The sequence below is a fragment of the Pteropus alecto genome, unplaced genomic scaffold (assembly GCF_000325575.1).
Source record: "Pteropus alecto unplaced genomic scaffold, ASM32557v1 scaffold164, whole genome shotgun sequence".
Lineage (NCBI taxonomy): Eukaryota > Metazoa > Chordata > Mammalia > Chiroptera > Pteropodidae > Pteropus > Pteropus alecto.
Window position 1 is genome coordinate 20021096 of NW_006439568.1, and position 7046 is coordinate 20028141.

Consider the following 7046-nt stretch of genomic DNA (forward strand, 5'->3'; position numbering starts at 1 on the left):
GTCTCAAACTAATGTCTATGGGAAAGTTTGGGTGAATCCTATAAAGCAGGGGTCCCCAACGCCCTGGGCTGTGGACCAGTACCAGTCTGTGGCCTGTTAGGAACTGGGCTGCACAGCAGGAGGTGAGCAGTGGGCAAGTGAGCAAAGCTTCATCTGTCTTTGCAGCCGCTCCCCAGCGCTAGCATCACTGCCTCAGCTCCACCTCAGATCATCAGGCATTGGATTCTCATAGGATCCAGCAGTCCCTGGTACCACAAAGGTTGGGGACCGCTGCTATGAAGAAGATGAGCAACGATGGCCAAGGTGCCAGTGTTGCCGCGTGGGAAAGCAATCGTGCAGAATGGTCTGCTTCTTCAAAGAAGAGAGAAATCCAGATTTTAAAAAAAATTTTATTGCGATAAAATATACGTAACATACATTTTCACAATTTTATCCATTTTAAGTATATAATTTGATGGCATTAGGTACATTCACAATGTTATGCAACCACTATCCCTAACCATGGAAATCTAGATGTTTACATTAAATGTCTTGATTTTTAACTTTTGGCATCTAATTCATGTAAAAATAAACCCTTTATGTTGGCTGGTTGCCCGTTTGGAACTTCTGGGCCCATTCAGTGATTATTTGGTATTTTTTCCGGAGATGGAGACAGCTGGGGGGAATGCTGGGCAGGGTGGGCCTCAAACACTGGAGCTCTGGGGCTTGGGGCTAATGACCAAGGTTCCTGGGGCAGAGCTTGGGGGTGGGGGGAGATTGCCTCGGAGGAGCTGGGCCCCTCCGGGAGCAGCTGCCAAGTTCACCTGCTAGTACTCAGCACACATGTTACACGAGGGGCCATCCATTTTTTTCTGAACTAAGTAAGTGCCAAGGTTCCTTATGCAGAGAGGAGGAAGGGAGCCCCAGAGATGGCTGGCTCGGGCTTTTCCCCAGCTTGGCAAGTAGAAGCTGGAATGGAATTAAGTCAATTGATAAAACGTGAACTTTCTTGCAATCCTCGTGTCCTGGAGCGGTTCGTGGCAGTTATAGGTGAGATCTGCTTACAGCTTTGCACACTCTTGGTCCCTGATCCAGGGCTCCTGGCTCCCCTACCCCGTCCTGCCTGGAGAAAAGGCCCTGAAGACTCGTCCCGCTGAGGCCTGGGCTGCATCCGGAGTGGGCAGTCGAGGTGAGCGTGTTGCCAGCAGACACTTACTCCAAAGGCCCCGTTCCGGCTGCAGGAGAGTGTCCCTTCCAGAGAATCTCAGGGGGCACACAGGGCACCCAGATGTGGGAACAAGGACTGCAGGGAAGGCAGCAGCAGGTCGGAGCAAAGATGAACCGAGGCTCAGGGAGGAAGATGGCGTCCAGAGCCTGACCTTGGGCTGGAGAAGGAGCTGGAATTTGAGAAGCTTTGGGTCCCTGTCCGGTGGATCTGCGTCCCCATGTGGCCCATCCTGAGTTCTCTTCTGGGACCACGGGCATATTAGATGCCAATCTGTCTTGAGGTGTTTACTCCAAATCCCATTTTTCTACAAAGCTTTCTTGGAAGTCTCTGCCCTCCCTGCCAGTTTTTCTCTTTCCTCGGTGTCCATTGTCTCTTAAGCTCCTCAGGCCCTGGCTAAATCCTGTCCTGACCAGTTGGCATCTTGACCCCATGACCTGTTCTCACGTTGACTCATGTTGGCTGATTCTGTCACCTGCTCTGGGCAGGGAGAGCAATGGATGCGATTCCTGTTTCCTTCCCTGGGCAGAGCTTTGGGCTAGACCAGGAAGACCGGGTGCGAACCTGCGAAGACTCCCAACACTCTCCCTTGACCCACCTGCCTGAGCTGAGGGGTTTCTTGCTTGTACCTGTGACGCTCCAGGACTTCGCTGGACCACAGGCTTCCAAGACCATTCTCAGGCCGGGCAAGAAAAGAAAGAGAAGGAAAGAAAAGACAGAGAAAAAGAAAGCTGGATGCCAGGGAAAGCTCACTGGCCTGAAATCTCTCCTGTCTGCTGAAAGGCGGACCTGCCCGCTGACTGTCACGGGCTGGCATCCTTGCCCAAAGGCGGGTGCCTGTACTCATGGAACACAAGTCGAGAATGACATGATGCTGTCTGGAAGGCTGAAGTAGCCTTTTGCTCTGCCACGAACGACACTTCCAATCCTTGCCCTCAGTGACCTCTGTCCTCATTGGCTGATGCCCATGCAGCAAAATGCTACATCCAGCCCACTGTCTGGGGAGCCCATTGGAAACTAGCCATCCACATAATGTCCTTGTTTTTAGAGTCAGGGAAAGTGGGAGAGGTGTGTATGTAAGAGAAAGAGAGGCAAACATGTTACTTGATGAGTGTTAATATCGAATTGTACTTTCAGTCAGCTATGCAAGTGTTTACTCTGTGCAAGCATTGCTCTGAGTTAGTGTTCCAAAACCGCTACTTAAAACTACTACCAAGAGTCACCTCATTACCCACAGAGTGGGGACCAAACTTCTTATCGCATTCAGGAGTCTTCACAATCTGACCTTAGTTTCCTATTCCAGCGTCATCCATTACTACCGCTCTCATGGAATTTGGACACCGGGGACTGAGTGTCCAGCAGATCTCATTCCAGCTGAGAGGAGCTCAGAGCTGGGGTGGACAGAGGCCTTGTCGCAAATCAGGTTCACATGACCAGGCTCCCCTGGAATGAGCCACTTAGGCTGCGCCTGGTGACCAGAGTGGAGGTGGAGGAAGTACTGGGCAGCAGAGCCCGGCCGGCAGCTCCGCGACCATCTTCCTCCGCTATATTCCCCTCCTGCCCTTCCTCCCTGCTCTCCCCACGAGCCTGCTGCTGCTTTCACCTCTCGCAGGCAGGTGCTTCCTCTTGGAAAGGAGAAGATGCCTCTGGGAGACATACCATGTGCTTCCACCCAGAAGGGGCAGAAACGAGAACTCACTCAGGGCTTGACATCCTTCCCAGCCCAGCCACCATCACCCTTTCCCATTATGGGCCTCTGCCGATACAGCCAGCAAGGTTTGGGGGCTGGGAGAGACAGCACGAATGGGGAAACAGGTAAGGTGTTGGCCGAGTGCTGGCTGGGCCCCTGGCCCCCCGTTTTGTTTTGTTTATTGGAGGGAAAGGGTGTGATTCTCAGCTTCCTGGTTCTGACAACAAGATGTAGAGATGGTTTCTCAGTGACAGACTAGAATTATAAATTCCACAAGACTGCTGCGCAAACCAGAATGTCAATTTATTGCTTTATGGTGGGCGGGGGGTGGGGCAGGGGGACCTGGGCAAGGAAGGGTGTGACTAATTAAGATAACTTTGTAAAAGATAAATCCCGAAAAGAAGTTTACTGCAGTTACTATGACGTCTGTCCCAAAAGTGTTCTTGCTCCCTCTGGGCAGTGATTTGGGACCCTCAGCCTCAGCAAGATGACCCCAGGGATGGTCTCCATACCAACCACCCAGGGGAGCGATGAGCAGGGAAGATCGTGCGGGGAAGATTGGTTTAAAACAACAAAAATGCTTTTACTTGAGGTTCTGGAGACCAGGAATCCAAAATCAAGGTGCAGGCAGAGTCGATTCCTTCTGGAGGCTCGAAGGGAGACTCTCCTTCACGCCTCTTCCTGGCTTCTGGCGGCTGTTGGTGACCCTCGGTGTCCCCTGGGTGTAGAGGCATCACTCCAGCCTCTGCCTCTGTGTTCACACGGCCTTCTCTCTGTCTTTCCCTTTGCCGTCTCTTGTCATTGGATTTAGGGTCCACTTGAATCTGGGATAATCTCATCTCAAAATCCTTAACTTAATTATACCTGTAAAGACATTCTGCTAAAGAAGGTCACTGTGACAGAAGAAAAATATATATTTGGTCTCTGGCCCCAGTGCCTGACACAGAGCTCCTAAAATCCTTACACTCTCCTGAGTGATAGGGGTGCTGGGTGCATCTTTTTTCTAATGTTCGATCTTCGACCCCAGTCCCCAACACACAACTCCTAAATGACTTGGTTGGAATTTCCTGAGTGACAGGAGTGATAGTTTGTTCTAGGGGGTGACTCTTCGTGGGCTCTTGGATGGGGGTTGATCATCAGAAAGACCAATCTATCATTAGCAGCTTGAAACTTTCAGCCCCACCCCCACCCTCTGGGGGTGAAGATTGAGTTAATTAATCTCTCGTCTCTACTCGGTAAAACCTCCATAATAATCTTTAAACTATGAGATTATTCAAAGAGCTTCAGATTGGCAAACATACCCAAGTCCAAGGGCAGGAGGTCCTGTACTCTGGACCCTTCCAGACCTTGTCCCATGTACCTCTTCATCTGACTGTTCATGTATGTCCTTGTTACATCCTTTATAATAAACCAGTAAATGTGTTTCTCTGAGTTCTGTGAGCCATTCTAGCAAATTCTCAAACTTGAGGAAGGGGTTGTGGTAAACCCCAATTTATGGCTGGTTGGTTAGAACTATAGGTGACAATTTGGGACTTGTGATTGGCATCTGAAGTGTGGAGCAGTCTTGTGGGTTTGAGCCCTTAACCTGTGGGATCTGTGCTAACTCTAAGTAGTTAGTGTCAGAATTGAGTTATAGAACACCTAGTTGGTGTCTTGAGAACTGGAGAATTATTTGGTGTGGGAACCACCACACTCCAAATCCCATATTTAATGTCAGAAGTATTTTGTGGTTATAGAAAAATAATTTTTCTTTTAGTCACATTCTGAGGTTCTGGGTGGACATGAATTCTGTGGGACACTATGCATTCCACTATAGGGGCATGCCTGGATATGGTGCATCTTCTATGCCCATTTTCCATTGGCCAGAAATTAGTCACGTGGCTACAATTCATTACTGGAAAATGTAATCTAGCTGTGCCCAGGACAATGAGGAAACCAGTTTGGGGAACAGCCACCAGCTTCTGCCACATGGACCAGTGTCCTTGCTCAGGCCCAGGAAGCCCAGGCTCCCCGTGGGAGGAATGACCCTCCGTTAGGCAAACCAGATATATACTGATAACGACTCTTACTTAGCCGCCTTGTCTGTGGCAAACACTAGATTATCTGCCATCAGATATGTTCTCTTAGATGGGTAAGTTTCAAGGTCTGTTCTAATTGCCTATATGTGCTAAGAGAGCTGTTTTCACCATTTGTCCTTCGGGTGAAATTCCTCAAGGCCCAGGTCCTATAACACTTGCATCCATTGTGAATTCTTCCCACCTGTCCTAGGTAACTAGGCAATCTCTCCCTCCTCTGCTTATACCTCTCATCAGGGGGAGGACGTATTGCTCATTGTGGATGCTTCCTTCCATGGGACAGTATTTCCATGGACTGTAAGCTCCTGCTAACCTCCCTCTAGCACCTCACTCCCTGAAGGGAGGCGACACCTCTCAGCTTGGTGATTCGGAAGGTGGAACCCTTCTTTTTGCTATTCTTGGGTTCCAGTTTCCAACGCGGAGCACAAGCTGTGTTCTGCTCCTCCAGGTGAGTGGGCAAGCCTGCCTGCAGATATAGCCAGATTTTCCAATATCAACTTAATAAAGGTGATATTGACCCCAAATGCCTCACTTCTTTGTCATAGTTCTCATTTGGCTTAACTCTCAGGCTGGGAAGAGAGGTGCTATTGAGTCCTGTTAAGTCTCCTAAATCTCTGCTAAAGTGATTTAACTTCATACTATACAATTATGTGCTACTGAACGATGGGACACATTCTGAGAAATGCATTGTTAGGAGATTTTGTCCTTGTGCAAACATTAGAGAGCATTTACACAAACCTAGGCGGTATGCAGCCTACTACTGTAATTTGCCTGCTATACTGTTTACACCAACATCACCACAAACACCTGAGTAATTGTAGTGTAAGCCCAACAGTGGGCATTTCTTTTTGTAATGCAAGGGCCTGACTTAAGCTTTGATTGCTGAGGCATCCACTTCGAAAACAGGCTATCTCAAGTAAACACATCTCTAGCCCCACCACTAAAGAGCCAGGCCACCTCGCCTGCAGCTCCCTACTTTGATTTAGAAAACTGACGTTTTGGGCTACTTGTTATTTTTCTCTTTCAGAGCTTTAAATTCTCACCCTGGTGTTTAAATTCACCAATAAGGAGTGAGCCCTCAAAACCCTCAGCCCCCATGCTCAACCCCGATTAAAGCAGAATCCCAGGCCCGAGCTCACGTGTGCACATGCTCTCCATCTCTCCCTTTCCCCCATCCTTCCTGTGACCTTGCTGCATGCCCCCTGCCTCCTATAAGTAATAAACTCCTTTTCTTCAAAGTTTTCTAATGGTTTTCACTGAAAGGCATCTTGCAATAGTAATAAAAACCACCAAGGCCCCTCCAGTCATAACATTGGTTTAAAAAGGGAAGATGTCTGTGGGAAGCTCACCGGGGCTCAGGTGAGTGTCCCCAGGCATTTCTAGCTGATAGCATGTCTATCCTAGACAGATACAACACAGTAATGCATTATGCTATGACTTTAAGATGGCTATGTCACTAGGCAATAGGAATTTTTCAGCTCTGTTATAATCTATGGGACCTCCATCATTTATGCGGTCCATCGGTTCCTGAAACATCATTCTGTAGTGCGTGGCTATAGTTAGTTGAATACATACTTATTTTTAAGGGCCTCGCACAGTGCCTGACACACAGTATGTGTACATGTTATTGAATGAACAAGTGAGAACTGGGAAACTAATATATGTATATACAAAGAAATATCATCTAGAAAAAACACAGGGAAGTGCAAAAATACAACATTAAAAAGTACTTAGTTTTCTGGAGCGTAATTTAGCAATACTTATCAAAAACCTAGGAAATGTTCATACTTCTAATTCAGGAATGCCACTTATAGGAATTTAACCTACTGAAATTGATAGATGTGATCACAGAGTTATGTCCAAGGATGTTGGCGACAACATTATTTAAAATGGCAAACGTCAAAACGAATTAAATATTTATCAGTCAGAGTTCTTTGTCACAAGCAACAGAAACTAAGTCTGGCTATTTTAAACAAAACAACATAAAAAAGAAAAAAGAAAAGAAAAGAAAGAAAGAAAGAAAGAAAGAAAGAAAGAAAGAAAGAAAGAAAGAAAGAAAGAAAGAAAGAAAGAAAGA